Here is a 14,568-nt window from a genome sequence, read left to right on the forward strand (position 1 = left end):
GGGGGTTACCTACTGTCTCTCAGGTTGTGACATGCTGTTACGTATTTGGCAGCCTCTCCAAGGATTATTCGTAATTTCTCCAATTGTGTACATTTTTCAAAATTTGGGATTAATTTATTGATTTTTTTGGGGTACATTTCCCTTGTCCGTTTGAATTTTTCACAGTGGAGAAGAAAGTGCATCTCTGTCTCGACCTCACTCTTCCAACACTCTTCCAATTCATATTCTGTTTTTAAGGCCCAATAGCATTCTAATTTAATTTCTTTTCCCCAGTGTTCCAGACAATCATTCTTACTATTTTTGACGATGTGATTAATGTTTAGTTTGGGCTGTAAAGCAGTGCTGGAGTGAGGCTGCTGTGTGTTAGGATTTCTTAGAGAGTTAGTAAGCTTCAGAACCGGCTAACTGAGGGAGCTCTTCTCAGGGTTCAGTTCTTGGCTCTGTAGCGCCTTAAACTGCAGCGTTTCTCTGGGACTCATCTTCAGGTGCATCTAGAAATTTAGAGCTCTTTTTTGAATGTTTATTAACACGTTGAATCGGCCTAACCCTGCATGTATTGGTTGGGGTTTTCCTTTGGACTTTCAGGATCATTTTGCAGAATTCTGCATGCAGGGCTTCTGTTGGATGCTTATCACATCTAGTATCCCGATTCCGGTGCACCTTAGAATGGCTGCACTGGTGAGAGCTCCAAGTAAACTCTACAGTTTTTGTGTCTTATTGTGCTGTTTCTTTGTGTTTTTGCACATGCCACTTTTGGGATCATTCAATATGATCAACAAACTTTTCTGAACATCTGATCATCGATCAAGCCAGACTTTTACACAAACACACGCTCGGCTGCCCCTTCGAGGCTTCTCTGTCTTTTTGTTCACCAACACGCACACACCAGCGGAACAGGAGGAAGCGCAAGAGGGGCAGACGCACCGGGATATTATGCAGAACAAGGAAAAGGTGATTCAACCCTCCGCTTCCTAGTATTCTGCTCGGAAATGTTCAATCAAAATAGACGAACTGAACGAATCGTCTATGGATCAAGTTTCAGCGCGACATCAAGAGCTACTGCATTTTAGCGCTCACAGACACGTGGCTATCCATGGCAATACCAAAAAAAACACACCACAATGGCCGGCTTCTCCATCTACCGTCAGGACAGAACTCTGAACACTGATAAGGGCAGAGGCGGTGGGGTACGTGTTATGGTGAACTCTCGATGGGGAACAGATGTAGTGGTTCTAGCCAGTCAGTGCTCTCCAGACATTGAACTCATAACAGTCAAAGTTTGACCTTATTTTCTGCCCAGAGACTTTAGCTCAGTCATTCTCACTTCATTCTACATTCCACCTCAGGCAGATAAATCACGTGCATTGGAGGTTTTGTATGAGACTTCTCCTGCCCACATACCAACAAAGACTTAAACAGGAGAAACCAGTTCTCAGATCAGTCTATCAATGGAGTGAGGAGGCCATCTTCACACTTCAGCACTGTTGAGAATCAACAGACTGGAAGACGCTCCGTGATGCAGCTGGTACAGAAATCAATGAATACATTGACTCCATCACAAGCTATGCACTGATGACATTGTACCAAAAATCAATGTCAGAACATTTCCCAACCAGAAACCCTGGATCGATACTGAGGTTCAAGCCAAACTAAGAGCTCGGGCCGCTGCCTACAACTCTGGTGACCTGGCTAGCTACAAGAAGGCCAGATATGACCTTCAGAGGACCATCAGGAGTACGAAGGAGGTATGATCCGTGATAGGGGCTCGTCCTCTTCACTTGCAGATGAGCTAAATGCACATTATGCTCGTTTTGAGGGAACTAACACCTCACCTGCTGAAAAACTCCCAGTAGATGAGAAAAGCTGCACTCTAACTATTCCCCTGTCTGAGGTGGTGAGATTTTTCAGGGCAGTTAACCCACGCAAGGCATCTGGTCCCAATGGCGTCCACAGTTGTGCACTTAAAGCATGTGCCAACCAGCTGGCTGAGATTTTCACTGATATCTTTAACTTCTCCTTAAGACTGTCAGTGATTCCCATGTGCTTTAAGGAAACCACAATTGTTCCAGTCCCCAAGAAACCAGGTATCACCTGCCTGAATGACTACCACCCTGTTGCACTGACATCAACAATCATAAAGTGCTTTGAGCGGCTGGTCAAAGCTCACATCTGTTCAACACTTCCAGCCACCACTCACCAATTTAAATACAGCTCGAACAGATCTACAGATGATGCCATTGCACTAACAATACACACTGCCCTAACAAACCTGGACAGAAAGAACATGTATGTAAGTATGCTGTTCATAGATTACTGCTCAGCATTCAACACAATCATCCCTGCCAGACTCATTCCTAAGCTCACAGACTTGGGTTTGAAAGTTGGGAACAGCTTCTCTTCCACACTGACTCTGAGCACAGCAGCTCCCCAGGGATATGTACTCAGCCCCCTCTTGTACTCCCTGTATACACTTGACTGTGTAGCCAAACACACATCTAACATCATCTTCAAGTTTGCTGATGACACTACCATCCTAGGCCTCATCACTGATAGAGATGAAACAGCCTACTGAGACGAGGTTAGTGCTCTGTCAGAGTGGTGCCATGACAGCAATCTCTGTCTCAACAACAGCAAAACAAAGGAGATGATTGTGGACTACAGGATGGTGCAGAGGGGTGGTCACTCACTTTACAGATGCACCATAGAGAGCATCCTCACGGGCTGCATCACTGTCTGGTATAGCAGCTGCACCGCCTGCAACCATAAGGCCCTTAAAGAAGAGGTGAGGACAGCAGAATCCATCATAGGCAACAAACTACCAGCCTTACAGGACATCTATCAGTCCCACTGCCTAAAGAAAATCATAAAGATCCGGTCAGACAGTAGTCACCCAGCGCACAGCCTGTTCACCATCCTGCCATCAGGCAGGAGATTCCGAAGCATACAGGCTGGAACAACCCAGTTAATGAACAGTTTCTACCCACAGGCTGTCAGGCTTCTGGACAAGCTGTGAAGCTGTGGGTCCTTCCCCAAATACCATTTCACTCAGTCACTTTGTCAGTATTATTATTATTATATCATATCACTGCGATGGACAATAACAAGTCAATAAGTCACTTTAAAATGTATATATATTCTTCACAGAATATCCCTTGTTTAATATAAATATATTTGTACATAGCAAAGAGCTTTTTTCTTACATAGGTCCCTTCTGTCTCCGTATTTTGTGTATAATTTTTGTATATTTAATATATTTCAGTTTTAGTATTTTCCTTTCTATTTTTACTTTGTTTACTTTCTGTAGAGTGATTACCTGTGCCTCACCACAAGCATCTCAATGCATGAATGTCCTGACATGTTGTGCAAATGACAAATAAACTTGAAACTTAAAACTAGTGTAGCTGTGCTCACTGAGTGGACCCCACACCTCACTCACTCCGTACAGTGCAATGGGCTGGATCACACTTTCCAAGACTGAGATGGGAGTGTCAATATTGTAGAATTTTCTCCTGATTGTGTAAAGCGCTCTGCAAGCTGGTGTCTCTCTCTCTATCTCTTTCACTTCCTCTCTCTGTCTCCCTCTTGCCCCCTGTCTTTCTTTCTCTCTCTTCCTTTATCTCTCCCCGTCTCTCTCTCTCCCTCCCTCTCTTTCTCTCTCTCCCTTTCTCTCTTCATCTGTCTCTCTCTTCCTCTGTCTCTCTGTATCTCTTTCTTTTCCCCTCTTCCACTCTCTGTCTCTCTCTTCTTCCCCCTCCCCTCTCTCTCTTCCTCTCTCTCTGTCTCTCTCTTCCTCTCTTAGAGCACCACTCAGCTGTCTCTTTATCCTGGGTTCAGCTTTGATGTTCTGGTACCTCAGTCATGCTTAAAGATGCTAAGGGGAATTAGGCAGGGGGTTCCTCTGTCTGGGCAGCTGTATAGCCTTGCAATTGAGCCTCTGCTATGCAGGTTGAGGTCTAAGTTGCAGGGGTTGCAGGTGCCAGGGTTAGTTGATAGGGTGGTGTTGTTTATATTTATTTTTTTATTATTATTATTACTTTATTAGAGACAAAAAGGATGTTCAGGCCTTGACTCGAACTCTGTGCATGATGTGTATGATGACGCATCTTCTGCCCATGTAAATTGGGGTTTTATTTTGGGACAGTGGCAGGGTAGAGAAGCACCAGTTTTGCCAGCAGGCCTATGGTGGGGGTCACAGGGTTTTAAGTATCTTGGTGTATTTTAAGGAACAGCGGCGTATCAGGATAAGAATTGGGAGGGAGTAGTGGAGAAGGTCTGTGTCAAGTTTTCTCAATAGGCTTGGGTCCTGCCTCAGCTGTCCTACAGGGGAAGGGTCTTGGTGGCCAACAACTTGATTGTCTCAAGGCTGTGGCACAGGTTCACTGAGCCACCTGACCTGCTGATCAGAGAAAACTGGTGGATTTTTTCTGGACTGGCCAACACTGGACCCGTGTTGCCGTCCTATATCTGCCTGTGCATGAGGGAGGTCAGGGTCTGATCAATCTGTTGAGCCGAATACGGCCTTTAAGACACCAAACAGCACAAAGACTCTTGTATGGCTCAGGGTTGGTGTGGGCTGCTACTGCCTGTGCTCTGCTGTGACGGGTGGAAGACTTGGGCTATGAGAGACATCTGTTTGTGTTGCAGCTGAGAGAGATGGACCTGTCTGGGACCTCTGCTTTCTCTCAGTCTGTGCTGAGGGCTTGGTCCTTGGCACTTAGGACTACCAGATCTGAGGTTCAGCTTTGTTCTCTTGTTGAAGAGGTTGAAGAGGAGCCTCTGTTCTACAATGCATTGATTCCAGTCACTGAGCTGACTTTCAGAAGTATCCGCCTGCACTTTCAAGGGGCAGGTATTACAAAACTAGGAGATTTGAGAGTTGGTGAGGACTGGAAATCTGGTGATGTGCGAGTGCTTCAAATGGTATTATGTCTGTTCAACTGCTGCAGAGAATCATAGGAGAAGTGATCAACACTGCCCACCTCCCTTAGGGAGGCCTTAGAGCACCACTCAGGTGGAGACCAGGAGCCCTTCCCTTCTCTCCATATAACTGCTGAAATATGGGATTATTAGGAGGAGGAGGGAGCACTTCTTTTGTTCAAGACTGCACAACTAGCTGCCTTTGCAGATGTATCCAAGAAGGCACTGTAAGTCGTTTGTTGGCACCAGGCTCTTCTCCACAAGGCAGTTGGAGATCCCTGTACAAGCCTCCAAACGAGAAGCACACAGAAGATCTGCAGTGGAGGATTGTACATGGGGCCGTGGCCACTAACAGACACGTGGTGCATATCAACCCCACTATAGTGAGTGAGTGTCCTTTCTGTGGGAGGGAGGAAGCTGTTGAGCATTTATTTCTACACTGTGTCAGGCTCACAGGTATGCTAAACTTATTGAAGGTTTGGTGTTGTGGTCTTGGGATACTGTGGACAAATAGTCTCCATGTCTTCAGTCCAAAATATGTTGCTGCTCATAGAGACAAGCTGTGTTTATTAAACTTTCTGGTAGGTCAGGGTAAACTTGCTGTTTGGCTTTCAAGGAAGAATAATATACAGGGGAGTGGGACGCTGGACCCTGAACAAATGTTGAGAGCTGCAGTACAGATTAGGCTTAATATGCTTATTTTAAGATGACTCATAATCTGCCTGCCTTTCATCAAGTGTGGGGTCAGGGTGGAGTTTTATGTGAACTTGATGAGGAGGGGGGCTGAATTTGTCCTTCTGAAAACCATTAGTATTTTCTTTTTTTTTCCCCTTTGTTCCCCCTTATTAAGTGACACCATGTGTATGTGACTAGAATATGACAATAGGACTGTGTAGAGTATTGTTTAAATAAAGTGGGTTTACTTTAAATAAGTGAATATTGTTTAAATAAAGTGGGTCTCTCTCTCTCTCTCTCTCTCTCTCTCTCTCTCTCTTCCGATCTCTGTTTCTCTCTTCCTCTCCCTCCCCTCTCTCTATGTCTCTCTCTCTGTCTCTTTGTCTTTGTCTCTCTTCCTTCCTCTCTGTCTCCCCCCCTCTCTCTTCCTCTCTGTCTTTCTCTCTTCCTCCCCCTCTCTCTGTCTCTTCCTCCCTCTCTCTCTGTCTCTCTCTATCTTCCTTTCCCCGTTCCTCTCTCTTCCTTTATCTCGTCCTCTGTCTCTCTCTCTTTCTCTCTCTCTGCCTTGGTGTTTGTCTTCAACTGTGAAAGGCTGTTTAGCGGTTTAACTGTCAAATAAAGCAATAATGTCTCATTCTGTATGAAGTGATCAGCATGATTACTAGTGAAAATATATTACAGTAAGAAATCACATCTGGGTAAACTGATGTTTGATGCTGATTTTAAAAGAAATGTTCTGAACAGATATCAGTGAAAATATACAGTTTGAGGGTGATCAATGTTTTTACTGTCTGTAGGTTCACACCTATGTAAGCTAGAGTCCAGGGAGCTGATGGGCAGCAGAACTTTATTAATCAATCTACTCATAATTCTCTCTCTTAAATGAACTTAATTAAACAGTAACAACCTCTGCACAGTCTTTTACGGATTCTAAAACACTTTATTGGAAACAGATAAACCAATAAGTCTTATATAATCATCTAACCACGGAATGCATGCAGTTTAATGTAAACCTTGTTCCTTACACAGTTTACAGAAAGGTGTGTAAATGTGCACTAGCAGAGTGTACTGTGATCAGTCTCAGCACTCAGAATTTTAATAATCACTTTAATTTAATAATTACTTTAATAATTTTATTTACTAATACTGTTACTTGTACTTGAGTAAATTATCACTACAGTGACAGTATTTGTACTTGAGTAGGGATTTTCAGTACTCTTCACACCCCTGCCTATAAAAACAAAACCTTCTTTGTGTAATTTTACTATAACCTGAATCACTTCTTTCCTTAGCACAATTTGACATCATTCTATGCTAGATGACCAGAGAAAGGGCTAAAGGAATTCACAACGTAGATGCAGCCTAGGGGATTTTAGGCAGAAAAGCTAAGTGAATGTACTCATCCAATTAAGAATTTGAGGGCCACATTTTTTAAAGAAATAAGCCTTGATATATATATATATATATATATATATATATATATATATATATATATATATATATATATATATATGCATTTTGTCGTTTCAATTGGTTTATCTTGTGATGGAGAAGTAAACAAAGTTATCTTACAAGGTGCACAAAAGGTTAATTTTCTGCCGTTTGTTGGGAGTGCGAGACTCACACGCCCGCTCAACTCACCACCATCTTTTCCCCCTTAACTTCAGATTTCTACTAAAAGGCAGGGTTTTTTTTTTATTTATTTATTTATTTTTTTTAACCCAACTTTCTCCCCAATTTAGTCGCTGCCAATTCCACCCGCTAGTTAGGACTCCCCCAATCACACGATACTATCAACACTAGAAGGGCGAAGGCTAACACAGGCTTCCTCCGAGACCTGTGAAGCCAGCCACCACTTCTTTTCGAACTGCCGCTCATGCAACGTCACTAGACAGTTAAACGCGCTCGGAGGAAAGCGCCAACTGCCAGATCTGTTACGTCAGCTAACAGACGCCTGCGCTGTCTAGCGTCGGGATAAGTGATGGGGGAAGAAAGAGGGGCCATCCTACCCACCCAGAGAGCGAGGCCAGTTGTGCTCTTTTGGACTCCCGGCTACGGATGGCTATAGCATCACCAGGGATCGAACTCGCGATCTCCTGATGATAGGGCCAACGCTTAGACGGTTGCGCCACTCGGGAGCCCACAAATGACATTTCTATATGTATATATTCAGGTTCAGACAGTTCAGATATGGTCAAGGCTTATTTCTTTAAAAAATGTGGCCCTCAAATTCTTAATTGGATGAGTACATTCACTTAGCTTTTCTGCCTAAAATCCCCTAGGCTGCATCTACGTTGTGAATTCCTTTAGCCCTTTCTCTGGTCATCTAGCATAGAATGATGTCAAATTGTGCTAAGGAAAGAAGTGATTCAGGTTATAGTAAAATTACACAAAGAAGGTTTTGTTTTTATAGGCAGGGGTGTGAAGAGTACTGAAAATCCCTACTCAAGTACAAATACTGTCACTGTAGTGATAATTTACTCAAGTACAAGTAACAGTATTAGTAAATAAAATTATTAAAGTAATTATTAAATTAAAGTGATTATTAAAATTCTGAGTGCTGAGACTGATCACAGTACACTCTGCTAGTGCACATTTACACACCTTTCTGTAAACTGTGTAAGGAACAAGGTTTACATTAAACTGCATGCATTCCGTGGTTAGATGATTATATAAGACTTATTGGTTTATCTGTTTCCAATAAAGTGTTTTAGAATCCGTAAAAGACTGTGCAGAGGTTGTTACTGTTTAATTAAGTTCATTTAAGAGAGAGAATTATGAGTAGATTGATTAATAAAGTTCTGCTGCCCATCAGCTCCCTGGACTCTAGCTTACATAGGTGTGAACCTACAGACAGTAAAAACATTGATCACCTTCAAACTGTATATTTTCACTGATATCTGTTCAGAACATTTCTTTTAAAATCAGCATCAAACATCAGTTTACCCAGATGTGATTTCTTACTGTAATATATTTTCACTAGTAATCATGCTGATCACTTCATACAGAATGAGACATTATTGCTTTATTTGACAGTTAAACCGCTAAACAGCCTTTCACAGTTGAAGACAAACACCAAGGCAGAGAGAGAGAAAGAGAGAGAGACAGAGGACGAGATAAAGGAAGAGAGAGGAACGGGGAAAGGAAGATAGAGAGAGACAGAGAGAGAGGGAGGAAGAGACAGAGAGAGGGGGAGGAAGAGAGAAAGACAGAGAGGAAGAGAGAGGGGGGGAGACAGAGAGGAAGGAAGAGAGACAAAGACAAAGAGACAGAGAGAGAGACATAGAGAGAGGGGAGGGAGAGGAAGAGAGAAACAGAGATCGGAAGAGAGAGAGAGAGAGAGAGAGAGAGAGACCCACTTTATTTAAACAATATTCACTTATTTAAAGTAAACCCACTTTATTTAAACAATACTCTACACAGTCCTATTGTCATATTCTAGTTACATACACATGGTGTCACCCCCCCCCCCCTTAATAAGGGGGAACAAAGGGGAAAAAAAAAGAAAATACTAATGGTTTTCAGAAGGACAAATTCAGCCCCCCTCCTCATCAAGTTCACATAAAACTCCACCCTGACCCCACACTCGATGAAAGGCAGGCAGATTATGAGTCATCTTAAAATAAGCATATTAAGCCTAATCTGTACTGCAGCTCTCAACATTTGTTCAGGGTCCAGCGTCCCACTCCCCTGTATATTATTCTTCCTTGAAAGCCAAACAGCAAGTTTACCCTGACCTACCAGAAAGTTTAATAAACACAGCTTGTCTCTATGAGCAGCAACATATTTTGGACTGAAGACATGGAGACTATTTGTCCACAGTATCCCAAGACCACAACACCAAACCTTCAATAAGTTTAGCATACCTGTGAGCCTGACACAGTGTAGAAATAAATGCTCAACAGCTTCCTCCCTCCCACAGAAAGGACACTCACTCACTATAGTGGGGTTGATATGCACCACGTGTCTGTTAGTGGCCACGGCCCCATGTACAATCCTCCACTGCAGATCTTCTGTGTGCTTCTCGTTTGGAGGCTTGTACAGGGATCTCCAACTGCCTTGTGGAGAAGAGCCTGGTGCCAACAAACGACTTACAGTGCCTTCTTGGATACATCTGCAAAGGCAGCTAGTTGTGCAGTCTTGAACAAAAGAAGTGCTCCCTCCTCCTCCTAATAATCCCATATTTCAGCAGTTATATGGAGAGAAGGGAAGGGCTCCTGGTCTCCACCTGAGTGGTGCTCTAAGGCCTCCCTAAGGGAGGTGGGCAGTGTTGATCACTTCTCCTATGATTCTCTGCAGCAGTTGAACAGACATAATACCATTTGAAGCACTCGCACATCACCAGATTTCCAGTCCTCACCAACTCTCAAATCTCCTAGTTTTGTAATACCTGCCCCTTGAAAGTGCAGGCGGATACTTCTGAAAGTCAGCTCAGTGACTGGAATCAATGCATTGTAGAACAGAGGCTCCTCTTCAACCTCTTCAACAAGAGAACAAAGCTGAACCTCAGATCTGGTAGTCCTAAGTGCCAAGGACCAAGCCCTCAGCACAGACTGAGAGAAAGCAGAGGTCCCAGACAGGTCCATCTCTCTCAGCTGCAACACAAACAGATGTCTCTCATAGCCCAAGTCTTCCACCCGTCACAGCAGAGCACAGACAGTAGCAGCCCACACCAACCCTGAGCCATACAAGAGTCTTTGTGCTGTTTGGTGTCTTAAAGGCCGTATTCGGCTCATGGTGGTGAGTTGAGCGGGCGTGTGAGTCTCGCACTCCCAACAAACGGCAGAAAATTAACCTTTTGTGCACCTTGTAAGATAACTTTGTTTACTTCGCCATCACAAGATAAACCAATTGAAACGACAAAATGCAGATATATATATATATATATATATATATATATATATATATATATATATATATATATATATATATATATATATACACACAGACACACACACACACAGTATATTGCCCATTCAAATCATTGAATTCAGGTGTTCCAATCACTTCCATGGCCACAGATGTATAAAACCAAGCACCTACACACTCAGACTGCTTCTACAAACATTTGTGAAAGAATGGGTCGCTCTCAGGAACTCAGTGAATTCCAGCGTGGTACCGTGATAGGATGCCACCTGTGCAACAAGTCCAGTTCTAAATATCCCACAGTCAACTGTCAGTGGTATTATAACAAAGTGGAAGCGATTGGGAACGACAGCAACTCAGGCACGAAGTGGTAGGCCACGTAAAATGACAGCAGAGTCAGCGGATGCTGAGGCGCATAGTGCGCAGAGGTCGCCAACTTTCTGCAGAATCAATCGCTACAGGCCTTCCAACTCCATGTGGCCTTCAGATTAGCTCAAGAACAGTACGTAGAGAACTTCATGGAATGGGTTTCCATGGCCGAGCAGCTGCATCCAAGCCTTACATCACCAAGCGCAATGCAAAGCGTCAAATGCAGTGGTGGACGTGTTCTCTGGAGTGACTAATCACGCTTCTCCGTCTGGCGATGGACGAGTCTGGGTTTGGCGGTTGCTAGGAGAACGTTACTTGTCTGACTGCATTGTGCCAAGTGTAAACTTTGGTGGAGGGGGGATTATGGTGTGGGGTTGTTTTTCAGGAGTTGGGCTCGGCCCCTTAGTTCCAGTGAAAGGAACTCTTAATGCTTCAGCACACCAAGAGATTTTGGACAATTTCATGCTCCCAACTTTGTGGGAACAGTTTGGGGATGGCCCCTTTCTGTTCCAACATGACTGTGCACCATTGCACAAAGCAAGGTCCATAAAGACATGGATGAGTGAGTTTGGTGTGGAAGAACAACATCAGTGTCTGACCTCACAAATGCGCTTCTGGAAGAATTGTCAAAAATTCCCATAAACACACTCCTAAACCTTGTGGAAAGCTTCCCAGAAGAGTTGAAGCTGTTACAGCTGCAAAGGGTGGGCCGACATCATATTAAAACCTATGTATTAAGAATGGGATGTCACTCAAGTTCATATACGTGTGAAGGCAGACGAGCAAATACTTTTGGTAATAGTGTATATATATATATATTTTCTTTGGGTCAGCCTGATGAGGAAGAAAGGACAAATTTTGCTTTAACTTGTGATAGACCAATCAGTCTTAAAAAGATGTCTGTTTAAGCTACATGTCACAAAACTAGGTGATGGTGCTACTTGGTGACCTATGACCAATTTATCATTTAGCCGTTGTGTGGGTGTGGGGGATGGTATGGTGTTCGGCTTGTTTAAAGACTGCTCCTTATAATAGGAATGCCAGTTGTTCACTTGTTAACTATTAAAGGGAGGGGGGGTTTGCTGTTCTACTCAGAGTAGAAGTGTTCTAGCGCCACCTCAGCTAACCCTGCTTAAAATGTTTAAATTGACTTACAACTTTCATTTTTTCACTCATTTTGACATTAATTTTAACTTATTCATTTTGCTAATTTTTAAAGGTTAATACAGATGCAAAGGCTTTAAATAATTAGTTATCTGGCATAAAGCTACAAATCTATCATGGAATGTTAGGGGATTAGGCAGACTCACTAAATTAAAACAAGTAATGATGCATATTTAAAACAGTAATGCCTGAATAGTATTTTTACAAGAATCTCATGTGTTAGCAGGGGATCTACAGAAAATGAGAAGGAGGTGGCCCGGTTGGGTGTTTGCCGCGTCATACTCGTCCTGTGCACATGGGGTGCCTATGTTAATCCACAAATCCCTTCCTTTCCAAGTAACTAAAGTTACTCCAAATAATTATGGAAGATTTCTTATTGTACTCCCTGATAGAAACAGATATAAATTTGATCAATGTTTATGGACCAAACAATGATTCACTCAAATTTTACGATTCCTTATTTCTAGCTGCAGCTTCTGTACCAGGTAAATTACTTATGGGTGGAGACTTTAATTGTACATTAGAACCTAGGTTGAACAAATAGATAATACCCATTCTCAGCGTAGGAAAGTGATACATTGCTGTGTGAAAGATCTGAATCTATGTGAGCCCTGGAGAAGGAAATACCAGGATAAGAAAGTTTATTCCTGTTGTTCTTCTGCAACAAAATAACACTCGCGAATTGATTATTTCCTAATTTCAAATGATTTATTCCCTTTGGTCCATGACTGTAATTACCACTCTATTGTGATCTCAGACCATGGTGCAGTTTCCCTTACCTTAAACTTTTCTAAACTTGCATCTAACCCATCAAGATGGAAACTGCAGTCCCAAATGGCTCTTTGATCCTGACTTCATAAAGTATATTGATTTATATTTTGAAATTAACCAAAGCGAAACTTTGGCTTCCACTCGATGGGAGGCATTTAAATGTTATATAAGAGCCCAAATGATTAAGATATACTAGTTCACAAACCAAGATATTCAAATTGAAAATGCAGCCTGTAGAAAAAGATATTAAAAATAAAGAATCTGAAGTTTATACAAACATAGTAGGATCACAGTATCTACAAAAAGAACTTACCTCTCTTAGCACACAATATAACGAGCTCTCTCTTGCACAGGCAAAAAACTAACTTAACTTTCGTCTAACTTTACTTTATCTGCCTTATGAAAGAGGGGTTGCAACAGCCAAATCTGCTATGGTACTACCAGACAGCACAACTGAGATCATCCTTCTTTTGGACTTCACCTCCATCTTATATGCCTTGGGTCCAGATAGAAGCAAGTGTAGTAGGTCAATTAGCTCTAACTTCATATCTATCTTCTAATTTCCCCTAAAAAACTAAAACAAAAGACACTCAACCCATTTATTAAGAATACTATAGGTGTCTGGTATGAGGTGCATGCAGCTCTGGGTATTACACCAGAATTATCTCAATATTCTCCTATATTTGGTAATTCATTCCTTACTTCTGGTAAATTAGACGCTGGTTTCAAATTATGGATGAAAAACGGTATACATAAATTAGCCGATATTTATAATGATAACATACTCATTTCGTTTGAATAAATCAGGAGAAGATTTAGTATCCCACAAACCCATTTCTTCAAATATCTTCAGCTTCGGAGTTTCAGAAATTCCAAAATCCACTCTTTCCAATTACCACCTAAGACAACTATAGAAAAGCTAGCAGTTAATAATACAATTTCTAAAGGTCAAATCTCAACTCTATACAGACATTTTGCAAATAAATCAAATGAAGCAACAAATTCTAAGAAACTGGCACGGAGTCATGATTTACAAAGTTCTATTAGCAAAGAAGATTGGAACTATAGTTGCCTATACACTCATAATCTTTCAATAAATACACGTCTCAAATTAATTCAGTATAACTGGTTGATGAGAACTTATATTACTCCAGAGAAATTATGCAAAATGAACCCAGATATCCCAGATATATGTAGAAAATGTACAGGACAAAAGGGAACATCATTTCATTGTTTATGGGAGTGTATAGCAATACAGAACTTTTGGAGGCAAGTAATAGGAATTATTTCCAGGATTCTCTCCAAAGAAACAGCCATCTGTCCAAAACAGGTTCTAGGTTTGTACCCAAAGACCCTATCGCTTAAAAATACATTTTTCCCCCCACAATATGCTTTATGATTCTGCATCTGTAAAGCCTGGGACTAATGTACATTGTGTAGTAACGCCAGTTTGAACTAATGTTATAAGCTATGAGTTGGTGGGAAGTTGGGGGAAGGCGGAAAGGGTAAGGTGTTTTATGTAACTTGTGTGAATGGTTTAATACTTCAATAAACACAAAAAAAGAAATCTGAAGTTAGCTTCTTATCTGATTTTTCTGCTCTGCTTTAAGTGGTGCAGCAGTTACACTGTACATTTTACAGTATAAAAGAGTAAGCAAGCACAACAAAAACAGAAAAAAGTAAACAGCACTCACTATGGATTCACCTCTTTGAGGTTTCATCTGTAAAAATTTAACAGTACTTGGGTACAGCTGTAGATTTCAAAACATTCAACTGGAGACCTTCCTGGTAATCATCAGGAGAAAA

General features: G+C 41.9%; 1 protein-coding gene across 2 annotated transcripts in view; it reads right to left on the bottom strand.

Moving 5' to 3' along the window:
* The window catches only part of reln (reelin), a 292,302-nt gene that overhangs the window by 154,628 nt on the left and 123,106 nt on the right, over positions 1 to 14,568 (bottom strand). The gene's annotated exons all lie outside the window — the stretch shown is intronic.

This window comes from Colossoma macropomum, unplaced genomic scaffold, assembly GCF_904425465.1.
Source record: "Colossoma macropomum unplaced genomic scaffold, Colossoma_macropomum, whole genome shotgun sequence".
Classification (NCBI taxonomy): domain Eukaryota; kingdom Metazoa; phylum Chordata; class Actinopteri; order Characiformes; family Serrasalmidae; genus Colossoma; species Colossoma macropomum.